At 44.2% G+C, this 21426-nt stretch overlaps 1 protein-coding gene across 3 annotated transcripts in view; it reads right to left on the bottom strand.

Annotated features, from left to right (window-relative positions):
• Positions 1-21426, bottom strand: part of Tmem108 (transmembrane protein 108) — a 275455-nt gene that overhangs the window by 241870 nt on the left and 12159 nt on the right. The window contains exon 1 of one of the 3 annotated variants that reach the window (XM_057766264.1): positions 5176-5279. The exons of the other annotated variants lie outside the window; for them this stretch is intronic. The gene's annotated coding sequence lies outside the window, so the exon portion shown is untranslated. Of the gene's footprint in view, positions 1-5175; positions 5280-21426 lie in introns of those variants that run through there. 3 annotated transcript variants of the gene reach the window in all.

The following is a 21426-nucleotide window of genomic DNA, read 5'->3' on the forward strand; positions in this document are numbered from 1 at the left end:
GTAAGACATCGTTATTATTACTTGCCCTTTTTAAATAGTGAGGTCTAACAGATATTAAAATATATACATATACATGCATGTCCACAATTAATGCATGCACCTTGATGAATGTGGACATAAACCCATAGTGCCATACTGCAACCGAGGTACAGGGCATATCTAATACCTCAAGCTTTTCCTTGTGTTCTTCTGTGCGTTTAGGGGGGTTAAAATGTTTAATATGAGATCCCCTTGACTTTGAAAGTGAACACTGCCACATGGTTAGGTATAGGTACTGCACTATTCACCTGGGCTCTGCAACACTCATTTTGCAGAACAGAAACTTTACTCTGAAGACTGACACTGTTTCTCTCTGCTCCTAACAAGGATTAGTGGAAATTTCTGCTCCTGTAAACCTATTTAGACGCCTCATGTACTGGAATTGCATGGTGTTTGTCCTTTCATGACTGGTTTAGTTAGAATAAAGTTCTTTCTCTATGTTAATCCACGCTGCTCAAAATGGCAACATTTCCTTTCTATTAGGCTGAATATATGTGTTTTCCTTAACCTATTCATCTGCTGCCATTTAGGCTTGCTGCCTTATCTTGGCTATTGAGAATGATGCTGTAATGTACATGTGGGTGTATATATCTGTTAACAGTTCTTAACTTAAATCTGAATATTCAAATGACCCTCACCTTACAATGAACCAATTTATAATTTTTGACCTTATAAAGATAATAAAGCTGATATAAATTCCAGCCTTCACTGTTCACTCCTGTCCAGTACACAAGCTTCATCGCCCGGATGGAGCCCCAGGGCTCACGGGCGATGTCTCACACACCAGGCACAAGGAGAGTCTTTTCGTCTGTGCCAGGCTACAGAATGGTCTAAGTCACGTGAGAAGAGTGTGGCCGTGACCTCCGAGGGTTTTTCACACTGGAAGTGTCATTGAGGATCCCTGGGGACACAGGAAGAGGACTGAACGTTCATCGAGGATCAGCGTCTATAACTGAACACAACACTCCCCTACACCCCCAAGAGCATGCGCATATTTTGCTTGGGGCCTCCACTGACATGTGACCACCAGAGGTGATACAATAATGAGAGGTTCTGAGTCAGGGAAGAAGAGTGGGCAAAATGTAACAGGAGACCTACCTACGATGGCCAGAAACTTAGAAGAGACACTTTAATAAGGACAGGGGAGGAGATGGGTATTTTCAGTTAATTATTTTCTTAGAATAATTTAATCACATTTTCATGATTATAAATAGTATATGCTAAATCAACAAATCCAAAATTCATAAATACATAAAATTCTGGGAAAAGGTAGGCCAGGAAACAACGTTCTTGGGAGCATAAAAGTGAGGCTAGTCCAGCTATACCCCTGGACTTCAACCAGGCAGACAGATGAAGACTGGCTGGACCACGTGCCGCTCCCGGCTCAGCACGATGTGGTAAAGTGACAAACACAGGAAACGACAGGAGAAGCCAGGCCCAAGCAGCACGCGACCTTAAAGACAGGCCCAGGGCCTTGAAGCGTTCCTCCTTCTTCCCTCCTCCCCAAGCATCCTGCCTCAGCAAGCTCACCTGCCCCAGGCTCCTCCTGGGCTACCGACCAAAGTTCACTTCTGCGTGCCTCGGCATCTCTGCACTGACACCCAGTCAACTGTGAATTTCACAGCATTTTAATATAGCTGTGTATAGTCCTGTCAGCCCTGTGATCACTTCATGGCGATGACATTTTCTGAGAGCATCACTCAGGTTCTGCACAGGTGTGCTGCCAAGCAATCGTCTGATTTGCATGTTGGAAACTGGAAACACCATTAATTTAACAACTTTGAAATGTTTTTGACAAAGAATTGCACCCAGTGGTGGGGTAGTCAGTGATGCTGTAATGTCTGTCTCCATCGTGGGTGACAGGTCAAGTGGACTGACATACTCACTGCCTCCGGGGGTCACCACACACCCCTTCCCTAACTGCAGCTTTGCTCCTTAGAACCAAAGTCGCCATTGTCCCAACCCGTACACCCCAATCTCCTGTAATCACCATTCTATGATCTGCTTCTGTGGTGTTCACATTTTTAACTTTCTCATAAGAGAAACATGCCTTTTTTGGTCTGACTTAATGATTTCACTATAACGTCCTCCAGATTCATCCATGTTGCTGCAGATGAATTCCCTTCATTTCCGAATCTGCAATGTATTCCATGGCATGTATACACAATCATATGTTAAATATCATATACACATTGCTCTTTATTAGTCAGTTAACAGACACTTTGCACGGACGCCTCATCTTAACCTTGTAAATAATGCTGCAGTGAACACGGAGTGCAGCTCCATCTGCAGCACACTGGCCTCAGTCCTCGGGATAAAACTGACTGGAAGTGAACTCACTGGATCACAGAGTTCTGTTTCTGCTTTCACGGAACAGCCGCACTTTTCCATTAGAATCTGGACTCACTAATATTTCCACTGCCAGTAGATAAAGGTTCCTCTTCCTTGGGGCCTTGCCAATATTATCACCTTCTGTCTTCATAACAAGAAATGGGTTTTTCTCCCTTGAAGTAATTGAGTTCTGCTCTTAGGTACTAACCCACTATTATAAGTACCATTTGCAAGTATTTCTCCCAAACTGTAGGTGGCTGTCTCTACTGTGCCCCTGCCATGAAGAAGCTCTTTAGTCTGATGCAGTCCACCTGTCCATCTTTGATTGCGTTGCCTAAGCTTTGGGGCTAAATCACAAACACCAACGTCCAGGCTGACAACTACTCCCCCAATGCTTCCCACTAGCATTTCAGTCTCAAAACTTACATCAAATTCTTCTGGGTTTTCATATGTAGTATAAGAGATATGTAGATAAAATATGACTTTATCTTCCTGCAGATGGATATGATAACCAATTTCTTCAACATCATTTATTTAAAAGTGTATCTGTATACGCCTGCATTTTATTGCCATCTTTATAGAAAACAAACTGACCCTAAAGGAATCAGTTCACTTCTGAACTCTATTTTGTTCTATTGGTCATTGTTTCTATTTTTAAATCAGCATCATGCTGTTTTGATTACTATAACTTTTGAGTGCATGAGTGCGTGCGCGTCCACATATATGATGTGTTTTAATTTTAACTGTGTGTAAGTGTGTGGGTATGTACATGTGCGTGCAGGTGCCTGAGGAGGCTGGAGGTTTCGGATCCCCTAACAGCTGCAGTTAGAAGCAGTTATGGCTCTCCAGGCCCGGATTCTGGAAACTGAACTCTGGTCCTCTGTCAGAAGAGGACATGCTCCTAACCTATGATCTCTCTCCAGCCCCCTCCTTTAGTATTTTGTTATTTTTTTTTAGGTTCATTGGTATTTTTCCTACCTATATTTCTGTGTGAGGGTGTCAGAAGGCCTGGAACTGAAATTACAGACAGGCATGAACTGCCATGAGGGTAGTATATTTTGAAGGCCAGAAGTGAAGTGTCTTATTCTTTTTGTTCAAGATTGCTTTGGTACATGAAGCTTTTGTTGTTGTTGCTGTTCTATTTTGGATTTTACGATATTCTTTTTCTATATCTGTAAAACGTACGTGACACTGATTTGTGTATTATTTGAGGAAGCTATCCGTGCCAGAGGACATCTGAAAATTCTCCAAGTGTAGAATCCATGCAGGTGGGAGCAGGTGAACCTCTGGAGCACTGAGAGCTGAGAAACAGTCTAACTTCAGGGGTCAGCATCTGAAGCCCTGACAGATGAGGTGGACAGGGAAGTCAGGTCATCCTGTCACCAGGGCTTCCGGCCTTGGCAGTGCCGTCATAAGAAATTCATCGAGTGGGCGAGATGAGCTAGCAGGCGAAATAAGACGCTGCCACGAAGCTTGACAACCTGAGCTCCATTCCCAGACCCATAGGTGGGAGGAGAGAACCAACTCCCACAAGTTGTTCTCCGACCTCTACACTGTGGCTTGTGTATGTGTGTTTTTGTGTGCGCACGTGCATGTGTGTGCACATACACATGCCCATGCGCGCGCACACAAATAAAAGTCTAAAATTAAGGAGAAAGGACATTAGGAGTTTATGAACTGTCCAATCGATAGGAAATTATTCGATGTCATTCTCAAAGTACCAAGTGCTATACAGAAATAGACCAGGAAAGCTCCTATTTCACTAGTAGACGTGTGATAATGGCTATCATCACTTTAGCAAACAATTTGAGATTATCTAGTAAGGCTGAATAACAGGTACGGTTCTCAAGGCATAACAGATAATTACAGTACTAAGCATCTCATGTGTGTTTACTTGTGGAAGACACACGCAGGGAGGCATGCACCGGGAGGCATAAGGAAGCTGACAGTTCTGCTCACTGTTTAAAAGGTAATTGATGAATAGAACACACAAACGCATAAAAATGTGCCACAGACAGGCACAAACTTCAGCATGACCTCGAACAACACTGAATACAAGATGCAATGGTGATGGGAAAACACGCATGCCAGGCTTCATTTTTGCTTATAGATATAAAAATAGTCTTAAAACTTAAGGACTCTAAGGGAGACCTGGATTTTGGGTGACTAGTAGAAAGGTGGAAAGAGGGGAGTGTCAACAGGAAAAGGCAGGGTGGGCTTTGAAGGAAGTATAAATACAGAGGATGAATGTCTCATTCATTAGCCTTTATAACGAGGGTAATATGCCACCGTGTATGAAGACCTTGCTATTCCAATATTGACCAACACTGAGCAAATCACAGGTGAGTCGAGACGAACAGCCCGTTCTCACTCTAAGGACACAGTATAACAAAAATCCCTTCCACACAGCTATGAAGTCCCACACCTCATGCGCGTGTCCGCAAGGCAAGCTCCAGCTCAGCACCTTGCAATTTCAAAGCTTCATTCCCTAGTCTATGTATGCTACCTCTGCCTTTTCTTCTCCACTCTTAAATGGCAAGTTGTCATAGTTTGTGCCTCTCCACAAACGATCGTAAATCCTGCCAATAATGAAATGTATCTAAAATAAATGAGATGTACACTAGGAGCAATAATATGGTAATACAGAACAGATTGGAGGGATCATCTCACCGGCAGGCACACAAACCACGAAAGGAGCCTGCGGCAGATGGCAGCGGGAATGAAGCTGGTGCCTGTCCCGACTGGATACTGATTAAATCTCAAGCTCTGGGAAAACGGTTACTTTGCAGCAAAGATGAAATTTACCTAACTCAAAAGGAATCCAGCGAGGGATGTCGTGTTCCAGCTGCCAAGCAGACGGTGGTAAGTGGAGGGAAACTGTACAGGAAGCCTTAGGCTCAGAGGAGGAGTCCACAGAAACTGCAGTAAGGAAGCAAGGAGTCACAGCTTTGCACCACTGTAGGGCTGTCTGGAATCCTCACACTCAATTTAGGAAGCTTCCAGAACAGTCTATTTCCTTGTTTGTTGAACCAAAAGCGTCATGCATTAATAACCCCCCAATTACACTGAAAAATTCTAACATGCGATCCCCGCCCACTTAAGCCTGGAAAACAGCTGAACTCTGCAGAAGCAGACTCTTGTTGGCATTTCAATTTTCACTTTTAAACGATATTTTTATTCCTAGAATGCCACGTACGAATACTCGTATCTACACGAGTGCCATATGGGCGTACAATTTTTCTTCATTTGAAAAGAACTGGCCCGGTTATGAATAAAACAACTTGTTGAAAATAAGGTCAAGGAGTTATTTAATAAATGCGGCATACAAGTTCTTAATTAAGCCATGTGGGGCTGGAAGCGTGGCTCCGTCGGCAGACTGCTTGCGGAGTACGCAGAAGGCTCTGCAAGCCTTTCTCTGGCGTAGCCTAAGCCAGGTGTGGTGACCTATGCTGTAATCCCAGCACTTAGGAGGTGGCTGCAGGAGGTTATCCATCCTCTGCTTCATCGCAAGTGTGAGGGCAGCCTGAGCGCATGGTGGCCGCAACAAAACCAAGAATATATACCCCATGTCAAAATCAAGCCTGCTTCCCTCCCTCCCTATCCCTTCTTTGTTCCCCTCCTTCCTTCCTCCCTCCCTACTTCTTTTCTTCATTTCTTTTCAGCAATAAGGAATGTTTCTGTAATGGGAAAGAAAGTTAAAAAAAAAAAAGAAGGCAGAGTTTCTCCTGCGTTACCTATAGTTAAACAATGACCAGCTAGGTCAGAGGTGAAAAGACGAGGCTTGTGCCACTGGAAGCAGACAAGGCGCCATATTTACCTTTCTACGCACTATAATTTTATAATTTCCGGAGACAAATTTGATTGTTTCCTCTAAGAATCAAAAGATGAAGAACTGGAGAAAGCAGTTATATTTCCAGTGAGCCCACTTACCAACCATCACGGAGCATGCCACGGTCTGACTGGTTGAAACCCACGGAAGCTGGAGTCAGGGTCACCCTCTGCGTGCAGGAGTTTGTGTGTGTGTCCATTAGTGTTGGTACTGGCACATACATGTGCATCTCACAGCCCCACGTTTGCATCCCAGGATTCAGAGAGGAGCACAGAGCAGTTCACACAGTGACGATTTAATTCACTCAGCAAACACACACCACGGACCACATCACTGCAGCTGCGTCAGACTGAACTTCCCAGAGAGGGAGACCGTTCCCTCAAAATCACCGAATAAGACAAAGGCCTGGCCCTGCTTCTGGAGTCTCCAGCCCGACACAGGCCTGACTTCACTGTCTCCAGACTTTTCCACAGCCAGGAGGAAGTGTTAGTACAAAGATCTGACTGAAAAGAAAATACTGCCCTGGTATTTACATGCTGTGCAAGTGGTCGCTAGGACAGATGTTTTCGAAAGGATACCACGAACAGCATTTCTGTTCCACGCCATCTCTCCAGCCTTTGTCAAAAGCTCCCATTTTCCAGAACAGAAGAGGCGTCCTTTCCTAGTGACCTTTATGTTCACCTCTGATCCTTCACTCTGTTTTGCAAGTCATGATTCATATCTGAGAAGTCCCCTTAATGTAAGGTGGACATATCCAAGTGAAGGGGGATCTCAACTCCCATGAAGCGACATTTCTGTGTGAGCGAGGAAGCAGAGATCCAGGAAGAGGAACGGGAAGTTAGGTCCTTTGTAAATCTTCCCAGAGTTTATTTGTCAGAGACTGTCTGGGGTCTGCAGAGTGAGACGCAGAGACCGAAGATGCTAGAGTCTGTCCATGGGGGAGATGTGAGGACCTGCCCTGGGGTTCCTTCTGTTTTAAATCCATGCACAAAGAGGCAAATATAAATGATTCTCCCCCAATACATTACTATTATTCAATATTCATTGAAGACATTTACTAGTTTTTTGGAACCCCTCCTAGGCTAAGCAGACAGTGGAGTTAGGTCGGTAGAAGTGTTTTCTGGGGCTTTAGGTGTGGATGTCTTGAGTAGAACTGGGGGCACTGCAGCTCACAATCCCCACCTCAGAAGGTGTACATTATAATATTCAACAACCCAGGTAGAGTGAGTGGGGGGGAGGGGGAAAGAAGCAGAACATGACGGAAGTCCTGAATCAGACCAGAATAGTCATCGAAACACAGCACGGTCTAAGGGCATGCTGTCTGCCTGGAGGAGTGATCACAGAGCCGGGTCAAGCAGGAGAGTCTTCCGTGACTCCTCCCTGAGCAGTAGGGAGAGCCTTTGACTAAAGCCAGCCACTCTTGTGGTTGCAGTTAGATTGGAGCCCTACAGAAATGATGTAAGGCCATTCCAAGTAGGACCCTGGTGGGTTTCCCAAACACCAGAGTGTTGCCCTGCACGTTCATATCCACAGTCCGGGTAGAGGGCAGATTCCATCACTGCCACCTGTCAACAACAGGCACAACAAAGTCCAGGGTTTCCATGTCATTTGTCACCCTTCTCAGCCTTTCTCGCCACAGGGTTCCTTGGGTCATGTCTCCCCCTCCGTCCTGTTTCTCACCCTCCATACACCTTCAGATCCTGGGTCTGAAGAGATCATCAGCAAAATAGCTCCCCCTACTCCCCGGCACCCTTCCGGAACACTTCCCCTAGTTTCCTGACTAAAGCTTGGCATTCCCTAAGAACACTTGCTTACCCTCTAAGACCCCATCAGAGACTCTTAAGCAGTGCCCCCTCCCCCAATTCCCTGGGCTTTTTTTTTTGCTTAGGTGTGGAGTGGGTGTGTCTTTGCTGCTTTTTGTTAGCACATCTAGATCATTCTTTATTCCTCCCTTCCTCTTATATAAAATCCCGAGTTTTGAATCATGCACCATCAGACTCTCCCACCCACTCCCTCTCGCTCTGGGAAGCCATGGGTTGCTGGTCCCGACTGTTGCTCTATCTCGTGCCAATGGCTCTGGCCCTAGGTGAACTCAGAATCACACTGATGAGCCTTCCAACACTCCACACTTTTCTCCAAGGTCATATACCAGTCCTTTCCTGCAATACCTCTGAGCACCTATCCAACCACCATCTCCTTTGTCAGTCTAGACACCTGGAACCCCAATTTCAACAGTAAGGTCCCAGGAGCCATGGATCCAGCAACTCTTCACTGTCCCTTAGTCCCCTCATAAAGGGCTTTACCTCATCAATCACTTTAACTCCCTTACGCAATTATCACAACCATGCCCTTCCATATGCTTTGAGCTCCTCTCCACTCTAGTTCACGAGGCAAAACCAATACCTCATTAACTCAAGCCTCCACTCGTTCACTTGTGGTCCCAGAGTGAGGAAAAAGAGAAAACTCTGTGAATGTGCCCACTATAAATGCGTGAACTTTGACAAAACTCTCAAATTTTCTTCTTCTCTCTCTGTATATACAGGGGGCGGTTCATTCTTTTTAGAAATGAACAAACATTAAACAACATCACATAATTTAAGAATAAGACAAATTTAATTCTCTAAAAGTAAATAATAAGACTCCCTTCAGTTTCTAAGGAAGCACATGTGTCCTGAGTGAGACTATTTGTCCAGAGTTCCCTTGGCATCAGTCCTTATGATGCTAGAAGAGACCACACAGCTGAGTACGCCACAGGCCCCCCATGGTGCTAGGCCTGAACCCACTGCCTCTCACATTCATAAACCACATCTCCAACTCCATTTATACCTGTCGTTAAATGCTGAGACAGTGTAACCAAAGGTTTTTCTCCCATCCACCAGTCTCCAAATAACCACTCTAGGGCTTACTTAATATTAATTATAAACTGTTTGGCTGATGGCTCATGCTTATTACTGACTAACTAGCTTTTATATCTTAAATGAACTCATTTTATTAATCTATGTATTGCCACATGGCTGTGGCATTATCTTATATCTTGCTTCTTCAGCGGCTGCTGGCATCTCCCAGACATTGCCTCCTTTCCCCCTGCATCTTTGTTTGGATTTCCTGCCTAGTGATATTCTGTCCTGCCATAGGTCAAAGCAGCTTCTTTATTAACCAATGGTAATAAAATGTATTCACAGCATACAGAGGGGAATCGCACAACAGAGTACCCATAAGTCATTCAGGCTGACACTGAGCTCACTTTGTAGCCCAAGCAGGCCTTGAACTTGTGATCCTCCTGACTCAGTTTCCCAAGCAGCTAGGATTACAAACCACCTATACCCAGTTTACAGTTTCAAGATCACTAACCATCTTTCTCTAAATCTATCCTGATTTTTAGAATGGGGGCTGACGTATTGATATCAGTCCTGAATAATAACCACTGGCTACAAACAAATATTTTTATTTTTTGAGTGTGAGTAGATTGACAACTTTAAATAATAGGATGTGAATGACAATATGAATTATTTAAAAGAAATCTAAAAAACTTTCCTGGCTGTTGTTGTAGGTCAATGGGTTGTGATTCTTCAAGGGCAAAAATTAATATTCTTTTGCCAGAAGCACTCACACCAGAGAATCGAGCCTTGGGCTGAGAATGACTGGAAATGGACCCTTATTTGCAAGCTGAGTAGGTGCCCTTTCCTCCTGGGGAAGGCATTGTCTGGCTTTGTCTCCAGCATCCCACACAGAAGCCTCGGTGTCCAGCCCATGGAGTCAAATTGTGGGTTCTTAGGGTGTCTAATGAATTACCGATGGAGAAAATTGCTAGTTCCTTTTAAAAATAAATGCCTGGAGTGGTAACAACACTCAGCTAAACAGTACTGGCAATCTACAAATTGTGCCCAAATTCCTCCTTCAGTGCAAGGTGCTGATTTTCCTCTCATATCAGAGTAAATGTTCAAGGTACAAGTGTTGAACTAGAATATATACCTGCTGTCCCCAGCATCAGGTCCTTACATATTCTACCCTAAACCTCCTCAGTAACAGACCTTGGAACTATTCTAGAAATTGATACACTTCTCAGTGCTCATATTAACCCAGCATCATAGCATAGACGCGGCTGATCTTAATAAATTCCCTAATTCGGCTAACATCTAATCCTCTCTATCACCTTATTATGAATGATGCCTTATGATAGAACCTATGGATTCTAGAAGAAAGGAGATCTTAGGCGCCAAACAGAAACAAAAATGGAAAGTGCTAATTACCATGGCTTGATCTGTGCACACTGTGTGTATGTGACCACACTTGTATTATTTTTTCTCAAAGCAACTTAACGAAGGATTTATGTTGGCTCATGATAGGAGGACATGTAGTTCTACCGTGGCGGGAAGGCATGGGAGAAGGTGGTGGCAGGAGAGCATGAGGCTGCCCACTCCCATTGGCACAGAGCAGGCAGCAGAGAAAGGGGAACACTGTGCGCATTTGTCCTTTCCCCCTTTTGATTGTTTCCAGAGTGGCTGTACCAGTTTGTACTCCCACCAGTAATGCAGAAGTGTTCCCTTTACCCCACATCCTCTCCAGTGTAAGCTGTCATTAATGTTTTTGATCTTGGCCATTCTGTCAGGTGTAAGATGGTCTCAAAGTTGTTTTGATTTGCATTTCTCTGATGGCTAAGGATGTTGAGCATTTCCTTAAGTGTCTTTCCATCATTTTAGATTTGTCTGTTGTGAGTTCTCGATTAAATATAACTTTTGCAGACAATTTCACAGCTCAGAAATTCATTAGCCAGATTAATGATGTTAACAGAGATGGGAATGAAGACATCATCACGTGTGATCTTGAACAAATCGCATTTTCCACACCTGTCATGCTTCTCTGCAAGAGGATGACAACTCTTGCATGTACATGCATAATACATGACACCTATCACAGAGGGTGTATAGGTCACTGGTCCTTCTAACACCCCTTCCATCTGCATCACCTCATCCCCATGCCCAGCCCATCTAGGATGCGTGAGTAACATGCAAAGCAGGCTTGACTTCAGTTTTTGCCAGATCGCATGTCTGGTTGAGCCCACAAATTTCCAGAGGCCTGCATAGTTAGGAAGCAAAGACAAAACTTTCTCCATTTGGTGTCAAGTGGCAAACCCCGAGGCTTGTTTCAGAGCCTTGGAGTTTTATCAGTAGCTTAAAACTACGGAAGTTCTTTCCTGCTCATCACTTCCCTCTGGCCACTTGATTTCTGTAAACCCCAGGTCTTCTATTTTAATCACGCTGTAGAGCAAGGTTTAAAATAAATCCCTAGTGATGTGGATAATCAGGGGAGGCAGATAAAAGGAAGTAGGTTTGTAAAGGACAAACCATCTAGGATTGGAAAAACTGACAAAGAGGATCCAGTAACCAGTATACGAGGTGAGGGAGTATAAGGCATGAAACCCCGCTTTATGAGCAGCATGGAAGGAAACAGTCAGTGTTTCACCTTTTCAAAGCAAAAGTATTTGTCCTCATCCTTCTGGGCTAATGTAACAAAATACCTTAGGCAGGGTGACTTCCAGTTCTAGAGGTTGAAGTCCACCACTGGGGTGTGTTCTAGTCAGCTTTAGCTGTCAACTGGACACAGCTGAGAGACGCCTGAGGAGGGAGTCTCAGTTGAAGGATTTTGTCGACCAGAGTGGCCCGTGGGTGTGTACACATTGATGGCTACTGGACGTAAAAGGGCCCAGCCCACTGTGGGCAGCACCACCCCTAGGTAGGTGATGCTGGGTTGCATAAGAAAGCCAGCCAGCCATGGATGATGAATGACACGGCAAAGAAGGATCCTCCACGGTTTCTGTTTTACACGCCTACTTGGGTTCCTGCTCTGATTTTCCTCCGTGAATGACTAGTATCTGAAGTGTAAGCCAAATAAATCCTTTGCTCATCTAAGTTGCTTTGTTCAGAATATTTTATCACAGCAACGCAGAGGAAACTGGAGTAGAGTTGTCCTCATGGGCAAGTTCTGATGATAGTCTCTGGGGGTTGCAGGCTGCTGATTTACTGCTGTGTCCTTATGTGGTAGGAAGGGGGCACACTGGCCTCTGCTTGTAAAAGCAGCAATCTCTTTCAGGGGTCCATCCTTGCAGCTGATTCTCTCCAAGGGCCCTCCTCTGAATAGCATCACATTAGGGCTTAGATTGAAATGAGCCACAGTCCACTACAATGATCCAGACATAAACTGCTTATGAAATGGCCAGCCCAAAAGCCCGAATGAGATTTGAGATGACCAAAGTAACCAGTGATGAGTGCTTTCACAGAACCTCCACGAAGCTCAGTGGAATGATCGCAGGGCATAGAGATTTGTGCGTGAGCTTCTGACTGGTCTTGAACACGTCCCTTCCTCCCCTGGGCTGGTAATCATCATTTTAAACATTACAGTCTCATAAAAACCTCCCTGCACCCAGAGGCAGCTCCCCAGTGTGGGTTTCCGTCAGTACTTTACACTCTAATCAAATTAAATTCTCTCTCTGCCCTCTGTCCCTTCCATTAAGAGCTCCTTTGGATCCTCTGAGCTTTACACAGTGCCTGACACAGAGGTGAAGAAACAGGGATGGAGAGATAAATGAAATTCACATCATGGTATCTGAATGCTATGATCAATCGGTATATCCTCAGGGTGTGTTTACATCCTCATGTAGGTAAAGGCATTTATTTCTCTTCAATTATATAAAGGCTTACATCTAATTAGATTAAATCATTCATGGACCACTACCTAGTTTGCTTGCTCGATAGGAACAAAATGTAGGGCTGAGAATATGAGAATCAGACCTTATCCCTGCCCTTCAAAGACATGGGTCTGGCTGAGGAAAAATAAAATGTGTCCAATAACCAGGACAAGGGAATAGAACTCTCATCAAAATGCTGACTTCACCAGGGTTCTGGAGAATCCAAGCAGCTGGGTAATCTTAGTGGCCATGAGCCTAAGCCACATTCTTTGAGAACACACTGCACAGTGACCTGCCCACCCTGCAGACAGGCAGACAGTCAACCTGCATGAGACCAGTGGAGACAACCCAAGCCCCTTTCCACGCCCAGTCAATGGCAGGAACTCCTTCCAGTTTGGAGTAGGGCTCAGGGGATTATAGGCTCGTCCCAGGGTTAACAGGTAGGGTTCCATAGTCCACATATATACACCACACATAAATACCACACCATACACACATAAGTAACCAGAGGGTTCAATTCACAGAATACACAAAGGCCAAAGAACACGGAAGGATTCCGTTGTAAAGACATCTCCGCCCTCTAACTGGTGAGCAACAAGAGATGGTTAATTCACAAAGAATCACCATGTATATGAAAATACCAGGCCATGCTAACAATAAAGAACCAAAGACAAAACTGGAAAAAAGTCACAAGCAGTAAGTTATTGTTACTTGGAGTAGAGAAAGGCAAGCCTTCCTTTGGTACTTAGGAGTATAAGGAAGACAGAGGAAAAGCGGGAGAAAGAAAACAGAGGAAATAGCTTTGGTGAAACTAAAATGCATAGGCCTCACACGAGGTTCTAGCTTGTGAGTGAGAGCGAGGGTGAGCGTGATGTTTTAAACAGGATGAACAAAGGAAAGCCTGGTCTGCTGTCAGCTGGGCGGCGAGACGAGGGCAGAGCTGCCAGCCAGGCACCGCGTTGTTGGAGAACGCTGACAGGTACATTCATGCTAAATGTGTTATAATTGAGAATCGATACTGGCGGAGTCAGCTTTAAATAAACTCCCAGGGCTTACCCGAGCAGTGCCGTTAACATCGTGTTGCATTTTATACAATGGTATTCAGAATAAAAAGCCCTACATTTGGGTGCTAGAAACATTTTAAAGAAATATTTCTACAATAGACACTTGGCTGCTGCCTTTGCCATGAAGCAAAAATTCTTCACTTGGGTCCACAAGGCAACTACAAGGCAAATGGAAGCCAGGAGCCTCTGCCTTCATTGTGTACCTGTCCTTTGGCTGAAGGCGCCAAAGAGACATTCTTGTCCTTAACCTCTCTTCTTGAATCAACTTGGGTTTCAAAAAGAGCAACACCTTACAGGATGGACAACTCCCACACACAGATGAGAAAAATTATGCAGGAGGTCAGGGCTTCCTTCAGCCGTTCACAGCTACCAAGTGAACAGCTTATCCCAGCACCGTGCAGAGCAGACCTGAGCCGAGACCCTGATGGGTCAATGGCAGGCAGGACCACACCTTGATCAGCACTGCCCAAAGCTACAAGCCTCTTGCCCTCTGCTTACACCCCAACCGTGGGCCCCTCTTCTAGAGATGGACTTGGAGGCCCCCCTACATCCTTATCTGCTGTTCCCTTTCCCAAAATGGCAACACTGAACTTTCTCTATTTTTCACTATTTCTTATCTCTTTAATTGGTATATTGGAGGCTGCTGGAATGCAGGCTTTTATCATAAAAACTCCAACAACATTTTTGTTGACAGCTGTAAACTCAACATTTAGTCTTCATGACGACTCTCATTCTTATATGAAAGGAAATAAAAAAGGCTGTAATTCAGAGGATGGGATGGGAGGCTCCAAGCTGGTTGTCTCAGTCTGAAATGCTTGAAGAAGCACCCACACCCCAAATCCATGTCCCCTGGGACACTTAACCTCCTGGGAGCCTCATAAGCTTTGTGACAGGAGTGGATTTAAAAAATTCAGGAGCCTGGACACTCATTTTATCCCTCAGAATCTCTTTGCCCCTGGAGAGAGCAGATGTCTTTATTGTCAGTACAGTATCTGCACCAAGGGCTGTGAATTAATTCCTGATTCTACGAGAACTCACAGAATTTTGTCTTATTTTTGTTATAAAAATGGCATTTGCACACATTTGAATTACTTTACCTTTAGTTTATGCTGCAAGATTACTGAGTCTGTAAATCTTATATTTTAATCTTATGGTAGTACGTAGTTACCTAAACACACACACACACACACACACACACACACACTTCCCTTCCTTCCCTTCAGAAGAAACATGAATACAAATTCAAATTCATTGGAAGCAATCCTATGTATTTCCCCCTTTACGGTATTTTAAATTCAATAAATGGGACAAAGACCTTCCCCTGAGTCAGAAGAGAAACTTGAGTCAATGATGTATACCCACCCTTTCACCTTGGAAGTCAGCAGCTGGGTGAGAATACTGATCCCAGCCACCCTTCAATGACTAATGCCATCCTTTCCCCAGCCAGCACTCAGAGAAGCCCCGCTGAATTCCTTTTCTTTGGAGCCCTTTTCAACAAAAGTTCTGTCCCTTTAAGAACATACAGACTCTCTGTCCCATGATCTGGCTGCTTGTGGCAAAGTGATTGCATCTTAAATGCATTCAATGGAGTGATGGGCTGTTTGTACTGCACCAGATCACTCCACTCACAGCTGTGTGGGTCCAAATGGAGCTGGGACCATCACTGCCCCGACACAGAACCAGAAAGAAAGGCCGAGCCTTCTGCGACAGCGGAATCCATTCCCCCACCAAGCCACTCAATCAGTGGTGTAAAGGGGTCGGCCCTGGGACGTGAACAAAACACACTGTATAAGGAAATTAAGTCCGTGTCAGTTCAGCCAGTCATGCCCCACATGACAACGCTTGTATGGGGTTTATTTTTAGAGTGAAAAGCCAAGTTATTTTCGTTTATCAGAACTGGGATCTTACACGCCCAGCTGTTGAGCAACACTTGTCAAAGATGTCAAAACGTCTTTCAACATTTAGACAGCCACCTAACTATTATTCCAGGGGGACACGTGGTTAGCTGGAAGAGTGACATTGGACAGATGCAAAAAAAGAAAAAAAAAAAGAAAAACCAGACATCTGTGTGGAAGCCATGACTCTCATTTCCTGGTCATCCACCCCAGCAACCCCACCACTTTGCACCGTGAGACACTGGTTGGTGGAGGCCTGCAGATGCTCCTGTATAAGGAGAAAAAGAAGCATGGTCGAAAGAATAGGCCAAAATTATGATAGTGAGGGACTCCTGGGGTAGGCGCCAGGGGAGAAATGAGCCAGAGGAGTTCCAGGAAGACTGCTGGACCTGTTCTTGCTCATCTAGTTTTCTTGATGCTTCATCCCGACCCAGGCCTGACTGGTGATGGTAGAAACAGTGTTTCCTCCCCAGGACCAGGGAGTCCAGCTGTTACAGGTCTGGGTCCTGAAAGAAAACTGTCTAGAGTGACAAGAAGTGGGATGGGTTGGATGGCCCGTTAGCCCCACCCCCACTGCCTTTAGAGGTTTAGGGAATCAGATCTCTTTAAACTTCTTCGAGGTGACAAAAGAGATGATGTAGAAAGGACAGAAGTTAGTGTGCCTCCGAGGAGGGTTCATCACAGGAAAACATTACAGATGGCAAAGACCTAAAATATAATACAGGCATGAAGTAACAGTATGCACCTTTGGAGTGTGCAGCTCCAACATACATATAAATGTGAGGCTATTAGGACTTGTGTGATTCCTGCTGAGATCATAGTTAAGGAAAGAGCTGGGGAAGCTTTGTCCTTACTGAAAGAAGAAAGTAAGCAAGAAAATCATCTATAGAACCTCTGGTGGGCTCTGTCACAGATGTTAGGAAGACTGATGAATTTTGTCACTGTGGTCAATTATAAGAGTTTGGTAGACTTGAGACATTTTTCATCGGCCAGCATTAAGTTCAGAACTGACCATTGGGTATCCTCCATAAAAACCCTGGGGGGAACATTAAGAGATGAAGTTAATGAGGAAAACATTTCAGCATCACGATTAACTCAAGTTTTAAACAGTAAGGTGAAATGTAAGTACGGCTGGCTGGACCATGCACCAGAACCCTGTACGAGGTTAAGGTAACTGTGTAATCAGCAGCTTGTGGGAGAAGTCAATGAAGTCAGCATCTTTTACAGGATGGTCTAGCCATGCTCCAAGGACAACACATGGATATCGTGAATAACTTCCCAGACCTGTGAGTTTAGTGACAGTATCTGGCATCCTCTTTCAGCCATGGAACACAGATGGTTAGGGTACAGAGAGACACACCAGTGGCATCGGTGCTAAGTACTCTTCCAGATAGAGCACTACAGTTGGTAAGCATGGATTTTAGATTTGGCTTCAGTGTTTAATAAGACAGGCCTGTATCTCAGCTGTGGACAGACATTGCAGTGCTAAAGTAAGCCAAGGAAGGTCTTGTCTTCTATCTGGGCAACATATATAATCAGAAAGCGAATCATTACTGAGAAATGGTTGTTCAAATTAGCATTTCATATAGCTAAGTATATATCCCTAGGGCCACAGTCCCCTGAATTGTTATAGAAACATACTGATCATTTTAATCTCGATTATACTTCCCTGCTGGGTGTTTAAGATCATGTAGGTGGCCACAGTTAATTTTTCCTTTGGTGCTGTCAAGGCCAGCCCTCAGGATTCACTTGGGCTTGTGAAGAATCTGCAACTCCTCAATGTAGTGGGAGCTGCAGGCTGTGTTCCTGCCGCCCCAGCTCCTGGTAGCCTGGCTAGCTTATGCCCCAAAATAACAACACACAAACTGTATTCTTTTAAACACTGCTTGGCCCATCAGCTCTAGCCCTTACTGGCTAATTCTCATATCCCGATCAACCCATCTCTAATAATCTGTGTAGCATCAGTCTTACCGGGAAAGATTCAGCATGTCTGACCTGGCGGTTTGCTTCATTGCGTCTGGCCCGGAGAGGAAATGGCGTCTGAGCTCACTTCCTCTTCCTCCCAGCATTCTGTTCTGTTTACTCCACCCACCTATGTTCTAACCTATGAGGGCCAAGAAGTTTATTTTTTAACCAATGACCTTCCTCCATCACCTCAACCCTGTCTTTTTAGTGTTGTCCATCTATGTGATGATTAGTCAAAGACTGTACCTCCTTGTTTCTGATGTAATCAAACTGGCCATTGGGCTAAGGAATGCTCTAATCTACATCTGCCCACAAAGACGGCTTGAACAAGCTATATACAATAGAGACATTAGCAGATGGACTGTCTTCTCTGGCCTGCTGGCCTCTGTCAACAACCCTCATCCCCCATCTTGGTTCTGTGAAGAGACCCAAATTCTTGACCCCTAATCAGTCCCACTTGAATTCATCAGAACTCAGGGTGAACAGCACAGTGGCTGGTAGGCAAAACGCCTTTCACACTAGACTTCTTTCTCCCTATGAACTGAATGGCATGGGGCAACCTAACCTACTAACTTAACAACAACAGGCGTCTCAGGAATTCTACTAATCATTCCCATAATCCACTCTGTACACCTAACATGGTCTACCAGCCTGGCAACACAACCTCCACCCACTCTTCTATATGAATGCCAGTGCCCACTCTCACTGTCAGACTGATGTCTCTTATCTAAATGTAAGGTTTCTATACACATCCCCCTCCCCCTAAAGATATCCACCATATTCTTCCTTAGCCCAGACATTGGTGGTGCTCCTGTCCAAACCCAAACTTCTACCCATAGCTTCTTGTCCTCAGTCAACCCTCTCATCTATGGCACCTCAAACCCTTCAACAGCTGCCAGTTACAATCTTATCCTTGTGATCTGGAGAAACTCTTCTACCTTCAGTATCCTCCCGCTCCCACCACACGCCTCAGCCACAAGCCCATCATTGAGTAGCTATTGCAAGCAACCCTTTTAACTCCCATCAATTCCCTTCACAATACTCCTATTTGTGGTGCCAAAAATCCCAATGGTACTTATTGACTAGCACAGGACATCGACAAAATCAACTAAGCCGTTGTTCCCTCCTCCCTGTGGTCACTACCCCAATCACACTCCTCCTCTCCATCCCCTCGTCTGTTGCCTTCTTTTCTGTGTTCTATCTTAACGATGCCTTCTTTACTATCCCCCTGAACCAGTCCTCCCAAGCTTTTCTTGCCTTTCCCTGGAAAGATCCAGACTTATGAATGCCCAGCCACTCATTTGGATTCTCTTGCTCAGAGATTCTGAGATAGTTCTAATTACTTTAGACATGTCCTAACGAAGGACCTCACCAAACTATATTTATCATCTAATTTACTTCTCTACTAAGATCTCTTCTTAGGCAGGCTGTGCTCACAGACTAATCTTCAACACTCCCCAATCCTTCTCAACTCTCAGGGCTCTTGGGGCTACAGAGTCTCCCAAGATAAGGCCCAGATCCGCCAACCCTTGGTCACCTATCTGGGTCTCTCAATCTCATGAAAAGGGTATACTATACCCAAAACCAGGGTAGAGGAAGACTTTGCCCATCTCCTTCCTGAAACCAAATGTAAACAGCTTATGGTAGGTCTTTATAACTTCTTCTACATCTGGATTCCCAATTTCCCCCTCATTATGCAGCATACAACAAATGAGTAAAGGCAGGCAATGCAACGAGGCAACAAGGGTATTTCCATGAATGGTACCAGAACAACAAGAAGCTGGTACCCAAGTAAATAAATGGATGCAGATAAACATCTTACATTCATCACAGTCACTAACTCAACATGAATCACATAAAACTCAAAACACTATGAAAGACACAGGGGGTAAGAAAAAATGTACAGTGACTTTAGGTAGCACTTTGGCTTTTAAAAAATAATACTAAATGCAAAATTTATAAAATAATTGATAAGTGGAACTTTATTAAAATTAAAAATGTCTGCTGTTTGAAAGTTCACACCAAGAGGATGAGAAGGCAATGGGTGTAAGAAAGTATTTGCAAAGGATATTTACGATAAAAGATTCAAAGTATAAAATGTCCTCAAGGGTCAAAAGAAAATATAAAACCTAATTATAAAAAATGGCCAAAAATTTTAATAGATATTTAGCCAAAATGATGCATACATGACAAATATAGATATAAAATAATGTTACATACATATCAAGGAAATGCATATTAGAACCACAATGAGACATCACCAGGCTTGTTTTAGAATGGCTCAAATCCAGAACTCTGACATGTAGTGATATTTCATATTGTGTTTTAATAAGGAATGCTTGCCTGAAATTCAAAGAGTAAAACAGCCTCACTGCTCAGCCTTAAAGACCAGGCAGTTGTGACACAGAAACTTAATCCCAGCCCTAGAGAGGAATATAAGACTGGAGGGGACAACTTAGTCAGTCTTATTCTGAGATTCCTGGAGGCAGGATCACCATTTCAGACTGAGGTAGAGGTAAGAGCCAGTGGATGGCTGTTTTGCTTTTCTGACCTTATAATGTGTTCCTGCCGCCCCAGGAACACATTATACTTATAATAGTGAACATGTGTCATCATGCATTGGTCCAAATCCAAGGGTCGTACAGCTCCCAGGTTGCACTTTAACGTAAACCACTGTCCTGGGGTAATTATGATATAAATGTAAGTTCATAGAGCACAACAGAAATGTCAGTCTGGAGAGGGACGGTGGCAACAGGAACAGACAAGCATATGTAGGAGGAGGAGGGACACAGAAGATCTTTGTACTTTCTGCGTTTTGCTTCTACCTAAAGCCACTCAAAAAAGTCTTTTAAAAACAACAACAAAAACCTCACAAATCTCTGTGAGTTTGAGTCTAGCCTGGTCTATAAAGAGAGTTCCAGGATAGCCAGAGCTACACAGAGAAATCCTGTCTTAAAAAAAAAACAAGAACAAAACAAAAGCACAAAGAAGGAAAAAAACAGCACTGTGTCATCGTCCCAACTACCCCACTCCCATAACCAAGCGAATCATCTAGAAGACCAATTTCACCCCAGCCTCCTCTCCCCTCCCTTCCAGTCACCCTATTAATGGCACACAAACTTCTCGCTTGAATTCCCTATATCACACAGAACAACTGTGGGCTCAGAAAACTTTAAATTACATCTCTTAAAAAATGTGTCTTTATTTCCCTCTCTTTTCATCTGTTCAAATGAAAATTTCTGAGCAACTAATATTGGTAAATTTGATAATATTAACAGAAAAGCCTTCTCTGTTACTAAAGGGCTTAGTCACTAAACTAGATTAGTGGAAAATTAGAGATTCATCCTGCAAGGGGTAACTCCTTAGAGGGTAGGCTTGTGAATTAAGACCCTTTTATGGAACACTTTTCTGGACCAAGTTGGGACTTGGAAGAAGGAGAGGTGAAGATTCTCTTCTCGCTTCTTCTACTTTTTGTGGAGCTCCAGGTGATCTCATAAAAGGCTTGCCGTACAAACAAGCCTCACTGCTGAGGGCCCGGCCAAGAAGAAAAATGGACAGAGACAGCTCCGCGAGATGGTGCATTCTATCATGTCAGAGGGACAGACCCAGGGCACTGCC

This window comes from Chionomys nivalis, chromosome 4 (genome assembly GCF_950005125.1).
Source record: "Chionomys nivalis chromosome 4, mChiNiv1.1, whole genome shotgun sequence".
NCBI lineage: Eukaryota > Metazoa > Chordata > Mammalia > Rodentia > Cricetidae > Chionomys > Chionomys nivalis.